The sequence below is a fragment of the Panthera leo genome, chromosome B2 (assembly GCF_018350215.1).
Source record: "Panthera leo isolate Ple1 chromosome B2, P.leo_Ple1_pat1.1, whole genome shotgun sequence".
NCBI classification, from domain to species: Eukaryota; Metazoa; Chordata; class Mammalia; order Carnivora; family Felidae; genus Panthera; species Panthera leo.
In genome coordinates, this window is record NC_056683.1 from 44,685,349 (window position 1) to 44,703,324 (window position 17,976).

At 43.7% G+C, this 17,976-nt stretch overlaps 1 long non-coding RNA gene across 1 annotated transcript; it reads right to left on the reverse strand.

The window, feature by feature from the left end:
• Positions 1-764: 764 nt before the first annotated feature.
• LOC122219998 lies at positions 765-17,549 on the reverse strand. Its single transcript, XR_006202637.1, has 5 exons — positions 16,765-17,549; positions 10,949-11,222; positions 10,043-10,299; positions 2,046-2,099; positions 765-809 (listed from the first exon to the last, which is right to left on the reverse strand). It is a non-coding gene; the product is annotated as an uncharacterized LOC122219998 (long non-coding RNA).
• Between the last annotated feature and the right edge of the window lie 427 nt (positions 17,550-17,976).

The following is a 17,976-nucleotide window of genomic DNA, read 5'->3' on the forward strand; positions in this document are numbered from 1 at the left end:
AGGAGTGCTGATGCATAGGGGCAGTTTTATCCCAATGTTTATGGCAGCACTTTCAACAATAGCCAAATTATGGAAAGAGCCTAAATGTCCATCAACTGATGAATGGATAAAGAAGTTGTGGCTTATATATACAACGGAATACTACTTGACAATGAGAAAGAATGAAATCTGGCCTTTTGTAGCAACGTGGATGGAACTGGAGAGTGTGATGCTAAGTGAAATAAGTCATACAGAGAAACACAGATACCGTATGTTTTCACTCTTATGTGGATCCTAAGAAACTTAACAGAAGACCATGGGGGAGGGGAAGGGGGAAAAAAAAAGAGAGGGAGTGAGGCAAACCATAAGAGACTCTTAAAAACTGAGAATGAACTGAGGGGTGATGGGGGGTGGGAGGGAGGGGAGGGTGGGTGATGGGTATTGAGGAGGGTACCTGTTGGGATGAGCACTGGGTGTTGTATGGAAACCAATTTGACAATAAATTTCATATTAAAAAAATAAAGAAAAGAAAAGAAGTCTTGAAAAAAAAAAAAAATGCACATTTTCAGTCCCATTCCAGACCTTGCGAACCAGAAATTCTGGAGGGGCTGGGGCACAGCAATCTGTGTTTGAACAAACCCTCCAGAGGATTCTAATGCTACATGTCAAAGCTTGAGAACCCCTGGTGCAGGTGGTTCTAAGATCCCTTCCAATTCTGGAATTCTTTTTTTTCCTGCAAATGTATGCATTTATCCAAGACCCCAAGAAATCATTAGTATTTACTCACATCATTCCACAGACACTTCTCAAACATCTCTTCCCAGTGGAATCTGGAGACAAAAAACCAAACAAGAAACAGCCTGTGGGCTCAAGAAGTTGACTGTTCATCTCCCTAACCTTAATTTACCGCTTCAAACATATAATTTGGTAAATGTTTCTGCATCCGTTCAGGATACCTGAGTTTCACTACGTGAAAATGGAATCTTTAAAAAAAAAAAGAAAGAAAGAAAAACGATTTTCTTCAGATCACAGTTAGAGCAAGATGTTAGCTAAGTGACCTTGAGTCTCAGCATCTTCATTTCCAGAGCAGGATTCATAATACCTGTCTCACTCTTTTGTGGTGAAGATTAACCTGATTAAATGTGATGACATATATGAAATAACAGTTTGTTCTAGATGTCCAGGAATGCTTGGTCAGGTCGCAGCTTAAAGCCAGCTCATAATTAAGTATTGTTGACTAGTATTGATTTGGCTTTATGGCATACAGTGCTGATATGCAAAATTAAAAAAAAAAAAAAAAAACAGATCAATCCATGACATGCAGAAATCCTGAATGCTATAAGGTCTGTTCATCACTTTCGCATTCTCTTCTGCAGAATTCAGGCAATGAAGCCCCTCGACAGGCTCTTTGTACTTTGGGGATAAATCTGGTGTTTATTCAAAGACAACCCCGAGTGCCAGGAGTCAAAGCGAAAACCTTGATATCACCTCGGAAACTTCCCTTTTAATTCTATCTCAGAAGATTCTATCTGATTAACCAGACAGTCTACAGATTCCAGAAGAGTTTTACCCCTCTTTGTGTAAAAGCCAGTAGCTGCCCCGAGCTTCGCCTGGAAATGGGGCTTCTTGTGGTTCCCCAAATTTAATTCAACAAATATTGAATTTCTGACAGACCACAGGGGGCTGTTCTCAACGTTTGTGGCTTTGTCAAGCAAAAGGGATTGCTCAGGGCTTAAAAGTCTTTTACACATGGGGAGAAGGAGAGTAGCAGTCCAGTCTGGTGACGTGAAGCATTGTGTCTGCTTTTTCTTTATCCACTAGAGCTAAGGAAAGAGTGCTTTTCTTGAAACTCTTTGGGCTGAGATTTGAAATGGGAGCCAAGAGTTCAGGGGTCTGACAAGTCCCAACCAGAAAGGAAGGCCAACCTGTCACTGTGAGCCTTGTCTACAGGTAGGGACATTCCTTCTATTTAGTGAATCATCAGTCCTCAGGCCCTAACGCGTCTCTACTTCTCCTCACCCCTCTCCAATCTCCCTTTGCCCAAGTCTAAGTGGCTTCTCACTTACCAATGAATTCACATAAGCCTTGGAGGTCTAACACTGCAATGACAGTCCCAGGTCCTGCAAAGCGAGGTAAATCAAAGTGAGAAGGGTCATGAGTCTTCTATGTTGAAAGTATAGCTTTTGATAAGTGCAGTAAGCGACGGTCTAAGGATGCCTTTTGTTTATTTGGGGAGATGTTTTGTCCACAAAGATAAGCTTCAGGGGCCTGGGATTCAGCATCTTCAAACCCTAAACCACCAACAGCACGGGACTCCATCGAATGTCTGCCATGTGTGGATCGGACACTAGGAGAGGCACATTTCTCACTTGACCTCATTTCAAGCCTCACGACTCTGCAAGGTTCATTTCATCAACCCCATTTTCTAGAAGGAGACATCAAACCTCAGTATGGCCGCATCACTTAGCCGAGGTTTCATGATCATTCAATAAAAGAGAGACTCCTGGGGCACCCAGGTGGCTCAGTCGGTTAAGCATCTGACTTTGGCCCAGATCATGATCTCATGGTTCGTGAGTTCCAGCACTGTGTCAGGCTCTGTATGGACAACTCAGAGCCTAGAGCCTGCTTGGGATTCTATCTCTGTCTCTCTCTGCCTCTCCCCCACTTGCACTTGTCTCTATTTCTCTCAAAAATAAATAAACATTAAAAAAATTTTTTTTGTTAAAGGAAGACTCCCCCAACCCTCCCAGGTTCACCTGACTCCAAAGCCCAGGCTTCCCCCTATTTTGGTTAGTGGCATAAATAGAAATACAAGTGTTCATAACAGAACCCTGAGTATTAACTCCTCATTTTCCTTCACCCTCACACTTCCCATCTAATGGGCCATCAAATCTTTTAATGCCTCCTTCATTTATTTTATATCTGCCCCCTCCCTCATCTGATTCTTCACTGCTAAATTACTACATTTTCCTCCTTTTCTTTTCCTGACTCCAGTTTTCTACATTCCTCTTAGAGTCATCTTTTCTTTGTATTTATTTTTTTTTTTTTAATTGAAGTTCATTTATTTATTTTGAGAGAGGGAGAGCACAAGCTGGGGAGGAACAGAGAGGGAGAGAAAGAGAATCCCAAGCAGGCTCCACCCTGTCAGCACAGAGTCCCATGTCGGGGGTCAAACTCACAAACCTTTGAGATCATGACCTGAACCAAAATCAAGAGTCAGATGCTTAAGCAAATGGAGCCACCCAGGCGCCCCGCTTTTATTTTTAATGTTTATTTATTTATTTTGATCGAGATAAAGAAGGGCAGAGAAAGAGGGAGAGAGAATCCCAAGCAGGCTCCACATTCAGTGCAGAGCCCAAAACCCTGGGATCATGACCCAGGGATCACGATCCCACCACCCTGGGATCATGATCTGAGCCAAAATCAATGGCCAGGCGCTCAACCAACTGAGCCACCCAGGCATCCCTTAAAGTTGTCTTTCTAAGACTCAAACCTGACCATGTCTCCTCCCTCATTTAGGTTCTTCAGTGATCCTTTCAAAACTAATAATAATCATTTTGTAGCAGTTACCATGTGCTAAACATTGTTTTAAGCACTTTACGTATAGTAAGTGGTATGGGATGAATGGATAATTACCGATATTATCCCCATTTTAATGGTAAAACTCAAATCTAGAAATTCTGTTCCTTACCCAATGATACCAGCTACTAAGTAGCTTAAGTAGGATTTCAACTCTGTAAATATGGTTCTAGAATCTGTGCTTTTAACTTCATCTTGTTTGTAAAGTCTGGGCATTTAATATAGCTTATAAAACTCTTCATGGTCCAACCCTGCTCTATGCTCTAGCCTTGATAACCACTTAGAAAAGTTTTCTGAATGCAGTGAGGCCACAAACCTTAGTGCCTTCCAGTCTCATAATCCGTTCCTTCTGCCTAAATCCTACCCTCCATGCCTGTGCAGTTGATTCCTGTTCATTCTCTGAGCCTGAATTCAAGCCTCACCACTCTGGTAGGACTTCCATGATCACAGCGATTCTCTGAGATTTATGCCAAAGGTTCTATCTATACTGTAGTGGTCAGTCTGCCAGCGTGTCTCTACCTTCTAAAGTAAGCTATGGGCTCCTTGAGAGAGGCCTGGGTCTTTATCATTTTGTACCTCCAGTGACTGGCACATAGTAAGTGCTCAGTAATTTTCTTTGAATGAAAAAGAGTGAAGGCAGTATATGACAAGGGTGTTAAAAATAAGACCACAGACCCAAAATGGTGTCCTTAGGCCAAGTGACCAGATTAGGGCACAATATTTAACGTAGTTGCACCTTCAACCTTCCCAGACATATAATCTTAACTGGGAAGTCAGGAATTTTCGGATCAGCACCAAGGGTCATCTGTCATATGGGCCCTCTCCATCTCCCAAAGAAAGAAAGATGAGGTAATCTGCCTAATTAGATCCCTTTCTTTTCCCCCTCCAGGGGAAAGGAGGCAAAGGAGGTGACCTTGCCTGGAACATCCTTTCATTCTTTTTTTTTTTTTTTTCCTGCTGATAATTTCTTTGCCCCAACTTTGTACCTATAAAAACCTTCCATTTTGTACAACTCCTAGAAGCTTCCTCTACTTGCTGCCTGACTCATAAATCACCTAATAAAGCCAATTAGATCAAGTTTACTTTGTTGAATTTTTGTTCTTTAATAAGTGACAAATAAGTTGTGCAGAAAACAAGATAGAAAGAGCCACTAAAAAGTTTGAAAGAAGGAGGAGATCATAGTAGGCTGGAGCACCCAGCATTCTTACTTTGTGTGAGAGAAAACTGAGGCACAGAAAGGGTGAGCGAGGTACCCAAGGTAACACAACTAGTAGATAAGATTTAGCTCAAGTTGTCAGGCGCCAGATCCCGTGCTCTACCTGTATAAACATTTTGTACTTTAAGTGAGATATTTAAGTTATGCACTTAAGTTATATATTACAGTGTATAAAAATGTATGTATGAACTAGCGATTTCATGGATATTATTTTTTAGGATAAGTATAAGAAAACAATGGGTCCTTTTAAAGAAAAATAACAGGAGGATGGTTCTCCGAAAGAACAAAAATCAGGAAGGTGGAATGCTAATGACCAAAGAATCATCTTTATGAAACACGTAATTAACTATGTTGAAAGGTAACAGACCCATTATTTACATAGCTGGGCAGATCACTGATGAGATGAACTACGATGTCAGGTTGACTTGACTCAATGGAAATTTGACTGGTTAAACCTTGCTACTATAACCTTAAGAGCTCTCATTCCACTGTCAATAAATTCCTTTACACTTTGGACCTTTGCCCTGAACACTTTCATCATTTCCTCCTTCCACTTCCTACCCTTACTGAAAACCTCACTTTCTCTTTCACCTGGCTTTTTACCCTCTCGAGTGGAATTTACTTTCTTCCTCATTCCTCCTTTATCTCAAAGTCAAGAAGGGGCACATTCTCATTGCCCTCTACCCTCCTGTTGCCTCTGGATCATCTTTGCTGTTCACGTTCTAAACTTAACTCTCTCTCCTCTGTTGAAATCCACATCAGATTATCACCTCCTCTCCATCATTGTTCTGCTATCTGCCAACTTTCAAGATATTTTTCTACGTTTTGAAGATTCTGATCGCAACAATATTTGAGTGTGACTACCTTCTCCTTTTTGAAAAACTCTTCCTTTGTTCTTTGCTGGTTTTGTGTCCCTCCACCAAAAGGGTGGATTTTCTTCAAGGTCCCACCCATAGCCCTTAACTCTTTTCCTTTTGTCCTCTCTCTCTGGTAAACTTCACAGCTTCAACCATGACCTCTTTTTAAATGTCTCTCCAATACAGATCTCTTGCTTAAAACTTCTCTGAACTACAGGCTGGAATTTCTAAATGTCTCTGCACTATCTCCATAATATACCGCCAGGTTCAGCAAACTATCAAAAAATGAACTCACTCTTCCTTCTCCTGGCTCTCCCTCTGCATGCCTTCTCTCAGTGAAAGGTGGTCATGTAGAAGAGAATGCTCAGAGTTACTTCTAATGGCTTTCTCTCTTTCATCATCCCAATATACCTTTGGTCGCCATGCCTCATCAATAAATCACTATCTGTCTGTTCTTACAGTTGCTCAACCAGAATCTCCTGTATGCCTCACCTCATGGGTCACACTACACCAGCAAACAAAACAGACTACTGGGCTAATGCTAGAGCATGTCATTTTCAGGCTCCAGACCCTTGCAAATGTCAATTTCGTCTATCGAATGGAGTTTAAACGTTTTAGTTTCAAGTCCAAGACTCTCTCCCAACCTATCTTTTTCCTCATCTTTTCCTATATATACATCCTATTTTAACCAACCCAGATTTCTTGATGGCCCCTGAGTAAACCTATTATTCACTTGAGAAGTATTTATTAAGCACTTTGTATTAGCCCAACACTGTCCTGAGTGTTGGAAATATAATGGGGGACAGGACTTCTGTGTTTAGACTTAGATGATACAATCAATGGAAACACAATGTGGTAAGTACTAATCTAGGATCACAGCTCGGTACTATGAGCAATCATCTGGAGGTTCCTAACTGTATTGGGCAAGATCTAGGGAATGCAGAAATAGGAAAGGTTTTCTGCAGTAGGTAATAACTGAGCTGAGAACTGAAGCTAAATAAGAATTGTTCAGATATAATATGGGAAGAGGGCTGTTATTAATATAGAAGGAAATGTATGCATAAAGACTTGGGGCAGGAAAGGATGGCCAGACAAAAGAGAAATGAGAATAGAGATCAGAGGAAAAAGAAGGAAAACAAAGTGTTGCAGATGCCAAGGGATGAATGAGAAAGCCAGAGCAGACCACAGGGTCCATGCTACCAAGAGGTCAAGTAAGATGGAGACTAGAGTGTCCATTGGATTTGGAATAGAAAAATCACTAATGACCTGGCCAGGAGTCCTTCAAGCAATTGATGCAGGCAAAGCTAGATTACAATAGAGAGAGAGAGAGATGGAGGGTAAGACACTGACGACTAGAATTCTAAAAAATCATTATGGAAATTCAAAACTCACTACATCTTTGTTCCATTTGCTCATTCTGTACCAGTTTCCTCCTGTCCCACTTCTTTCCCTATTTTACCTATACCGTTATTCCCAATTCTTTTCCCACTGAAATGGTGGCTATTTATCAAGACCCAAATCAATTACCATATCTTGAGCTTCCCTGCACTCCTGGCAGTTAGAATGGATTACTCAGAACTTGCCACATAAATCTTTGCTGAATTAGCAAAGTGTGTTAACTGATCACACGGAATTTCCCTTGTACATCTGTCATAGCACTTGCTTCTTCTTAACTTGTGGTTTGTTTAGTTGCACACACCTGTTTCCCTGACTACATAACTTGATGACAAGCTAGCTGTGTGTTAGTCATCTTTGAACTTCTCAGAGTTCCCAACTAAGTGCATTGGGCATTGCTGTCACCTAAATTATCTCAACTGACTGCTCTCTCTCTTGCATTGATGTAAACTCATGCTATATGTATGACATGCTCTTTGTCCTTGGAGACAGTGATTTTTAATAGTACCTATAATGAGAATGGAAAACCTGAGGATTTGCTAGGGTTATCTTTGATCTCTCCAAATATTTCCACTATTACTCACATGTTTTTCATATTTCAAATGCTATACATCATTATCAGATTGGCTCTCTACATGAATGAATACAAACCAACTTTCTGATTCAAGTGAAATAAGTCTAGGCCTCTCCAACCTTTAAGCTCATGGTACTCATTAACGAGGTTGAGTTAATATTCACACGTATGTCTCTTTTCAAAGAACAACCTAGGAAATTGTTAAACGAAGCCAAAAGAGAGAAGTGACATTGAACTTTTGGGTTTCCAAGAACTGAAATCAAATGAATAAGTCATGTTCTTAAATTCCAAGTGCCTGATGATTATTCAGACATGCTAATTTGAGGAAGGCAAGGACAATAATTAGAATCATAGATGAATTTATTTATTTTGCTGTAGACAGAAAGACTTTCAAAATCTTTCAAAAATTTTAGTGGTTAGGGAAATTAAGATCCACTTAAACCCTGTTTGATGAATACAATTGATAAACCACATTGAAAAATATTTTAGAATTTCTATTAAGTATATTTTATAATTCTTCTGCAACAGAATCTGGAACTTTAGTCCCCTCCCTGCTCTCAAAGCCCAACCTTTTGCTACATTTTTAAAACAGCACAGAGATAACCAACCCGTTCCTAGGTCGCATCACAGAATTGGGATTAAGTACAAAGCTTCATTTCTTTGAAAACCAACGATGGCAAAATGTTAGTAACCTCACAGAACTGGATAGTGGCTATCCGGGTTACTGCAATGTTACTCTCCATTTTTCTCTCTTGGTATGAAATGTTCCATACCATTAAGATAAGAGAACAGAGATCTATGCAGTCCAAAATTACTGGCGAATTCAATCATGAAAGAATTTCTTGTACTGATTCATAAATATCCCATTTCTCTACTGCCCCATGGATACTTAGGTCAGAGATATTTTGTTGGTTTCCAGAGGAAGGAAAAAAAATTAATTAAAAGAAACCAAGTGATTCTGGAGCAAGGGCAGGTCCAAGCTCAAGCCAGAGTTAGAAGTTCTGAGGTGTCAAAGGCCAGGAGGCTGCCTCCAGATACTGACTGGCATAATAGACATTCAATTAGTACCTATTAGATTAATTGATTGCTTGTTTAACAGGAGCAAGAGCTCAGCTCCTTTGGAAAGATGGCATATGTCACCTACCATTCATCACAGATCACGGCAGTGCTGGCCCACCCTCAGGGGACGCTCGCGGGACTTCAGTAGCAGTGACAGTTTAATGCGACAGTTTAATGCGGAGACAATCACAGTCTCAAGGGTCCCTGCAGGTATAAGGTGGTTGGCCCGGGGTTGTGGGTACTAGTAATAGCCTTGGTGTGAAGCAAAGTTAATAAATCCAAGACTGGGGAGAACTATAGAACCTAAGGGCAAGAAAGAGCAAAGCTATCTCCAAAGACCTTGGCTTCCAAGATGCTCCCTCCTTTTGCCAGCGTTTCTGTTGCCATGGGCTTTGCCATGCCACGCCAGCTGCGTGGTGCTGACTTGGTGGGTGAAAGAGTCCAGCAAACAGGAAAGGGAATGTATGGTGGTCCCAGTACAGATCATTAATTGTGCTGTATTCTGGAGTTCAACACAGTGGCATTTGTTAAGCACTAACTTTTACTGAGCGTCAACAGTAAGACACCACATTGCCTTTTCTCTCCTCCCTGCTCAACCTCAATGTGTTACCTCTCCATGTCTCTCTCTGTCTCTCATTCTTTCACTCTCGCACACACACCCATGCATGCACACACGCCTGAGATTGCTAGCAATTTGTCCTGCCCGCATCAAACCCACGTTCAAAGTCTATGAGGCAGCACTGTAAGCAACTATAGGAAGTGGAATGGACAGAGGATGGCCAATCTCACTGCAAGGAAAGTGACTGGCTGCAGAAACGAACGGACCTCTTGTCAATGTTCATTTCCTCAAAGCCGTCTTATGATTTCTTAGCAGTGCGAACTCATAGCCAAGTCTTTACGATAGACCTACTATCCCGTGAGAACCTTAGTAGCTTCACACTCACTTTTCCGATTGCAGGCTGGCTGTTCGGCTCATCCCCAGTGTCCTTGACAGGTGCCTCCTCTCTCCCCAACATCATCTCCCACTACCCATGAAACTGCTTTAAATAGCAAGTCCAAGCTTGTCATGGAGCTCCTCTTTCTTTTCTTTTTTTTTAAATTTTTTTTAATGTCATTCATTTTTGAGAGGGAGAGACAGAGACAGAGCGGTAATGGGGAGGAGCAGAGAGAGAAGGAGACCCAGATCCGAAGCAGGCTCCAGGCTCCGAGCTGCCAACACAGAGCACGACGCAGGGCTCGAACTCACAAACCTGACATCATGACCTGAGCCAAAGCCAGACGCTTAACCGACTAAGCCTCCCAGGCACCCCCAGGCCTCCTCTTTCTGACATGAGCACTGGCTCACGTTCTTCTGGGAAACCTCCTTGTGAATACCCCACTTACCAAATCTTCCCAATCCGTCCTATCTTCACCGCAGTTACATCCTCGGGAAACCTTCCTGGTGCCGATAGGTTCCTCAGCTGAAGGGAGGACTCCTGTGGCCCCTTTCCTTCCTGGGGATTTACCACATAAACCTCTGCAGGGTTGAGGGCTGGTACCGATCTCCCTTAACCAGACTGAAATCTTCCTTCCAGCCGAAACCCCGTCCTGCGCACATCCAAGGCAGCGCCGTGGGCATCATCTCCTGTGGACTAATGTTGCTGTGGGGTCAGCACAGCAGAGAAGTGAGTCCGGCAACTCAAGGGAATGGGGCAGAGCGGTGGGACCAGGCGGTGGTCTGACTTAGGGAGCACACGGGCAACTTCAACATAGAATTTTCCTCGGCTTTGTCTCAGCCGAGGACCTTAACGCATGAGGATGAGTGACAAGGGCCAGGGAGTTTGTTCACTAAAGCTTCTCGGGGAAAACGGAATTCAAATTCATCCCTCCTGGCGAGAGAGAGAGGTGTCAGAGTCACCGGAAGCAAAGCTGGTATGTGTGTCTGGGAGGGTAAGCCCTTCCGTGACTGTTGCTTGTAGGAGTGTTTTCTACATGGTGGTCACTTGCACGTACCCACACTGGGCAGCCACAGCCCCAGGTGGAGCCAGGATTCTACGCGGCCAACACGCTGAGACTGGGAAGACGCTCAGTGACTCCTGAGGGCTGGGTATCCTGAGGCCTGCCATCGTACCAGTGGAAAATTGGGACCTGGAGATAGTGGCGGGCTTGGGCCAGGCTATGGCGGAGCAAGAGGTGTAATTCAGGCCCACCCTCGACCTGCCTAGGGGTGGGCCACCCATGCCTGCGGGGAGCCTTCTTTGTCACCCATAAAACACTGCCAGTAGGGAGAGTAGGAGAAATGAGGCTCACCTCTCATTAAGTCCCCATCCTTGGCTTGGCAGTGCATGGTGTCTTCCCAAAGCTTGCTGCTGGAGCTGGCAGCAGAATTTCCCCTCAGGGCCTCCACTCCCAGAAGCCAGCGGAGTTAGAGAAGGTTTCAACAAGCGCAATGAGTGAACAGGTGGGAGAAAGGGCCACCCGAGAGGAGACGGGGATACGAGGTAAGCCCAAGAGAATCCCAGGTCAGCTGTGGACACGTGATTGCCAAGGCCCTGGTCAAGTTGAGCAATGTGTTCTCTCCTCTCTGCAGGGGAGGAAAGCCAGACCAGGCAAGTTTGGGGAGTTGCCTCTGAAAACCCCAGCCTGCTGAGAGGATAACAGGGGTGAGAGGACAACAGAGAAGCAAAGCTGGTGGCGGGATGGGTCCCAGAGACACACTGGGAGGTCCCCTAGATAATTGCAGCCTTCGTACAAAGACTGCCATTACCACAACTGGGAGATCGAAGCTGGGCCAAACCTCAGGATATGGCAGTTCCTTCGGGACTTCTTGTCAACCCTTGGTCTGAACCTGCCTAAGACCAAGTCATCTTGTGCCTTGGCCAACCTAATCCTCTCGAAAATGCTTTCATCTCACCCCTCCCTGGATCAGAGCACTCCCCTGGCTCCATACTGCCTCCTGCTTCAAGTCTAAACTTCTCTGCCCCCAGCCCAGCCCAGCCTCCCTCCCCATGCTCAGCAACCCTCTCGCCCGCACTCCCACTTTAATCAGAACCGCCCCTTACTCCTCCCTGTGCTCTCTGTGCTCACTTCTTTCTTGTCTTTTCCCCTCCTCTCTTACCTGGGAAATCTTGTCTTCAACCCTGTCTAAAACTGATCTGCCTATCCATCAAAGTATGGCTTAGGCTCACTTCATTCATGAATGCTTCTTCTCTACCAATCCATGTTGACCTCCCCCTTTTCAAAGTGTCATCGTAAAGTCCATTGGACCCCATGGAATGTTGAATCTGTCCTCTGTAGGACGTTCAGACTTAGTCCAAGGGGAATCGAGACTCAAAGCTCCGAATCCCAAGTCGGCTAGGCCCGGGTTCACACAGGGCCCACACTAATCTGCATGGCACCTATGTGCCCGTCAGAAAGACCTGCACAAAGGTACCCAGCAGCCCTGGTATAAATCCCCCCCCCCCCCCGGTGCCCACTAGCTGCTTGACCTGCAGGAAGCCCTTAACTTCTGTCAGCTTCAGTCCCTCATCTATAAAATGGAGCCCATTGTGCCTACCCTACTGGGTTGTTCTAAGAGCTGAGTAGGAAACTAATACAAAGTGCTGGGCATTAGAATCCATTGAGTGGCCACTAAATGTTTGCTGTTACTGTCATTAGCCTTCTCTACCTCTTCAATGAGCTGTCTCTAGAAAGAGGAAGGAGCGTCAGTAATTTCTTAAGACAGCAACTGACATCTCCTTCCTTCTGCTCTTTGTCTTTGGCCATCATAGCACCACGTCTTATAACTGAAAGTTTCAAAGACCCCAGTACCAAAAATAATTTAGCCAAGCAGGAAAATTATACCTGAGGGCTAGAGTAGACATATTTAGCCTAAGGCAATCCAGGCATCAGGTGAGGGGTGGGGGGTGGGGGGTAGTTATCCTCTAAAATGAGGGAAAGGGAGTGAGAAAGTTTTCCTTAAAGCCAGTACTTGAGAGTGGGAAGGTATGAGACCAAATGAAGTTGATATGGAAACCAGTGCATAGAAGCTGACTTGGGCATTTCTTAACGATTAAATGAATTGGCTTTGGGGTCTGACACCCTCAAGTTCAAATCTTCTATCTGTCCCTTACTTGCTGTGTGAAATTGGACAAGTTACTTAGCCTCTCCCTGCCTTAGTTTCCTTATCTAAGGATAGTGGATGAATGAAACCACGTAAGAGATATAGCATGGCTAGTGCTAAATGTCCCCGTATTTTGTGGATATTTACCATGTAAGAGGCCCTCAGTGGCATCCAATGACAAGAGAAAGCTATTCCCATTACTCAGCCATGAGACCATTGATAATCCTTACCATCTCCCCCAAAATATATCATCCCTGAACTGAGGGTCCAGGAAAACCAGGATTCAGGTTGAGGAGGAAGCAGGAAACATAAGGATATTTGCATGTATCACAGTAAATATCTTATACCTCACGAATATCTGACACATTTCGTGTGTGCATTAAATTTTGTTGAAGGCATGTAAAAACATCCAATTAGTATTTCATTTAGCTTGGTAAATTATTCAACTAGGGCAGAACTCCCAGTTCCTGAGGAGAATTTATTTTGTATTTTTTATTATGAATAATTTACAGGAAAGTAGAAAAGTTTAATAGGTCCCAGTGTACCCATCATCCAGCTTCAAGAATAGTCAACTCATAGCCAGGCATTTTCATATATCCCACTCTCTCCCTGCCCAAACCCAAATTATTTTGAAGGAAATCCCAAATACTGTATCATTTAATAAAATGAGGATATTTTAAAAAAATTTTTTAAATGTTTATTTATTTTTGAGAGAGAGAGACAGAGCACGAGCAGGGGAGGGGCAGAGAGAGAGGGAGACACAGAATCCAAAGCAGGCTCCAGGCTCCGAGCTGTCAGCACAGAGCCCGACGCAGGGCCTGAACTCACAGACCATGAGATCATGACCTGAGCCGAAGTCGGACGCTTAACCAACTGAGCCACCCAGGCGCCCCGAAATGAGGATATTTTTAAAAGAAAGGAAAGAGAGAAGGGACACATACGTCTTACATACCTTTTACTTTTCTGAGACATCCAGCTGCCAGGATGGGCAGCAAGTGACTAATTCTACACCATTTTAATTGCTTCTCCACTATGTATTTATTCCATCTATCCTTTCTCGTCGTAGTTCTATATGTTTCCCTGTAATTTGTAATTGAATAGTCTTACGTGGCTTTGCCTCACCAGCTGCAATTGGATTGGAAACACCTGGGAAGCAAGAGCCACGTTTTCTTCTCCATGAATTTAACATTCTATGTTCTAGTGCTCCACAGGACATCTGGCCTGCCTTCCTCCTTTTCTTCTTAATGTTCTCTCTTCCTCCCTAACCAACCTCCTAACCTTCTCATGACTCTAAAGCTTCCTTTTATTAATTCTGTCAACATTTACATGGCAGGGCTCCTGCCATACAGCTGACAAAAGTAAGCTGGGAGCACCTAGCAGACCACGGGAGGCCGAGAGGTAGTGGGAAGCTGGTGAGTGCAGCTGAGTCTTGCCGGGTAGGGATGCATTCGCCAACAGAGGAGGAGGTGGGAGGGCGCCTGAGTGGCTCCGTGGGTTGATTTCCGCTCAGGTCATGATCTCACAGTAGCCCCTGTGGAGTCCCGCGCCGGGCGTGGAACCTGCCTAGGATTCTCTCTCTCTCCCTGTCCCTATGTCCCCGCCTCTTCACGCTCTTTCTCTCTCAAAACAAGAAAAAGATTTGAAAAGTAAATTAAACAAAAGTAGAGGCGGGAGGCCGTTGAGGGTGCAGGAAGGGCATTCTAGGCAGAGGAAGCAGACCCTGACAAGGGTCTATGAAGGAAATTTGGGTCTTGTAGGGGGGGGACTGCAAAATATATCTTTTGGCTGGACCAATCAATCTGAGTGGATAAAGAGGGGAGAATAATGAGAGTTGAAAACATAAAGTTAAGCAATGTCCAGTCGTTGGAGGACAGTGCCGATTGGATTGGCATGGGAGCTGGTTGGAGGAGGGCTGGTAGGAGAGAGGAGTCCTGAATGCTGAACACACAGCTATGAAGCATCTTATGCCCTTGGACTCACCAAGGCACTTTTCACCTTCTGCAGTATCTCCTGTGAGAACATGGCCTTATCAGGGGCGCCTGGGTGGTTCGGTTGGTTAAGCGTCCGACTATTGATTTCGGCTCAGGTCATGATCTCATGGTTCCTGGAATCTAGCCCCCCACCAAGCTCTGCACTGAGAGTGCAGAACTTACTTGGGATTCTCTCTTTCCCTCTCTCTGTCTGCCCCTCCCTCGCTCTTGCCCAGGTGCACATCTGCACGCGCTCCCTCTCTCGCAAAATAAATAGACATTAAAAAAAAAAAAGCTTCAAAGAACATGCCCTCCTGGGACTAGCATATCTCTTGGATAGTTTACTAAAGACTGATGCCTCCCTCAAAGAGGTTTCCTTGATATAGAACCTACCTGCCGGACTAGGCATATTATTCAAGCACGCGCGTTCATTTAGTGTGCAAATATTTGTTTTCTCCCAAAATGTTTTCAAAACAGAAAGCGGCCCAGACCTCATTATTTTTCTCAATTTGTTTCACTTGCTGCAACAAAACAAATGCTAATTGGAATGAAAGGATGATAATGTACATAAATTGTTTTTATTGGGCTTGGTATTAGGTTCACGGTATCTGCAATTGCACCTGTGCAAATATATTTGGAAATATTCACTTCATAGCGCAAGAGCCGCTTAATCACGTAGCTGAGACTTTGAGCTAGATTTGCAGAACTCAAAATGCAATCCCGAGTTGCCATTTGGCAGCTGAATTGGAGTGTGTAGACAATCATTGCCATGGAATTATCTACTCTGGCTATCGTCACTGCCCCAATTTGCTTGGCAGTTGAAAATCCCACACTTTGCACTTAAGCGGTTGCACTTGACTGGTTTCAGAGCCCAAAGACTGGAGGGATGTTTGTAGGTCCCAGGGGTCATGCATTTGAATTGCAATGAAGTATGCAAGAGAGAGTTTGGGAGTGAGAAGGGTGATTAAGTGACCTCTAATGTTCCTTGCATTTACGTAACTCCCCCATCCTTGGAACACGGATATCTGGAGCTACTGCATTGATAATCATTTTATTGTAAAATTACGTTAACCAGACTTTGGAAAGATGACTCAGTGACCAGTTTGAATGGTGGAGGGGAGAGTTTGACCATGTTGAGATCTAGTTTCACGTTTTATGAGATTTAGAACCTTGTTCCACGTGATGCCAGGTCCCCTGCGTCCAGACGTGACTTCCCTGCCACTCATTTCTCCCCCATTTGAGTCAGGGGCTCACTCGCCTATTTTCCTGATTTGTGGCCCATGATTTTCTGTGCCCTGACTGGATTATCTTGCTTGCCTTCCACTCACCTGCCTCTCACCCTCATCTGTAAGCTCAATGGCACCCTCGACCCCCAGGAATAGATCTAGTCTTGGAGGTAAAGGGCTATTTGGGGGGCACTTGGAAACTAAAATCCTCCTCAATCACCACCAGACCATCACTAGGTGTGGATTTTACCCCTATTTCCAATCTTTGGAGAGCTGCTGACCTGACACATGTTGCTAGCCTTCTAGAAACCTGCTCTCTGGGCCTTGGCTGATCTCCCACCCTACTCCCGCTCAAAGCCACCAGTGGATTTTAAACCATGAGGGCTTTAAAATTGTCCCTGTGACCTACAAATTTTAGATCCCTGGGACACACCCTACCTAGAACCATGCCGCCTTACATCTCCCAGCTGGGCTCCCATGAGGACCTTCAGGCCTGACTTGACATTTCAGCTTAGGCTCATCACCCCACATAGTTCCCATGTCTGTCCCAGCCCCTGTCAGGCCAGAGGCCCCACTTATGATCCCAGACTTGGCTTCTGACCAAAAAGAAAGTGAATGTAAAATCTCTGGCTCTACCAAACCTTTGCTTCAGTTATCAGCACCACATTATTACTTTCTAACTGGTTTTGCCTCATATGAATTTTCTCGTTTATATGTCCTAATGCTGGTCTTGGACCCAGAGCTTGACCTGACCATGGTAACAGTGGCCGTTTTATGCCTCTTGCTTCCCTAGAAGTCTCAGGGCCTCTTTAGCCATGGGGTTATTACCTTATTCCAACAGCTGGCTCAGATGTGCTCAGATATTCCCAGTATTAACCAACAGCAGCAATGGGCACAGATCTTCTGTTCCTAAATCCGTGTTCTTTCCAGGTGCCACAATGTTCTGATCTATCTCAGCATTTTCTACACTCTGTTCTGCAGAAAATTTGTATTCCATGAGACAATAAGCATTTGTAAAACAAGCAGACAAATTCACTATAAGAGTATATCTATGTATATTTCATAATCATGTGAATTTGGAAAATGCTGTGTTAAACAATGCTTAGTGTGTTACTTCATTGCAAGACTTTCAGGCCCTTTAATATGCTACTAATGACCATTGTAATATTAATTCAGGGAGTGGGAGGGAGAAAAATGGAGTATGTAGTTTTTTCAAATTTATTGGCCTATAGAGTTTTTTTTCTGTGAAACACTCTAAACATGTCACCAGAAGTTCCTCAGAACATCGTGTGGGAAATGCTAAGTGACTTAAGCTCCATTCTTTGACACTGACCTGAAGTCACCTGAACAAAATTCTCCCTGACAGAATGTAAAAGGAGCAAGGAAGTCAAGACTTCCCTAAAAATTAGACTAAAACTCGACCCTTATCATACACCATTCACAAAACCCAACTCAAAATGGAGTTAAGACTTAAATACATGACCTGAAACTATAGAACTCCCAGAAGAAAACACAAGGGACAGCTTGACATTGGTCTTGGCAATGATTCCATGGGTATGACAACAAAATCACAGATAACAAAAACAAAAGATAGACAAGTGGAACTGTATCAAACTAAAAACCTTCTGCACAGCAAAGGAAACAGCCAATGGAGTGAAAAGACAATCAATGTGATGGGAGAAAATATTTGCAAACCATGTTTCAAAAATATATAAAGAATTCCTGCAACTCAATAGCAAAACAAAACAAAACAAAACAAAAACAAAAAAAACACCCTAAAATGGGCTAAAGACATGAATAGACATTTCTCCAAAGGAGACATACAAATGGCTAAGAGGTACATAAAAAGATGTTCAATGTCACCAATCATCAGGGAAATCCCAACCAAAATCACAGTGAGATAACACCTCATACCTGTTAGGATGGTTATTATCAAAAAGTCAAAAAAGATAAATGTTAACTAGACTTATTGTGGTGATCAGTTTGCAATATATACACAAATATCAAATCATTATGTTGTATATCTGAAACTAACATAAT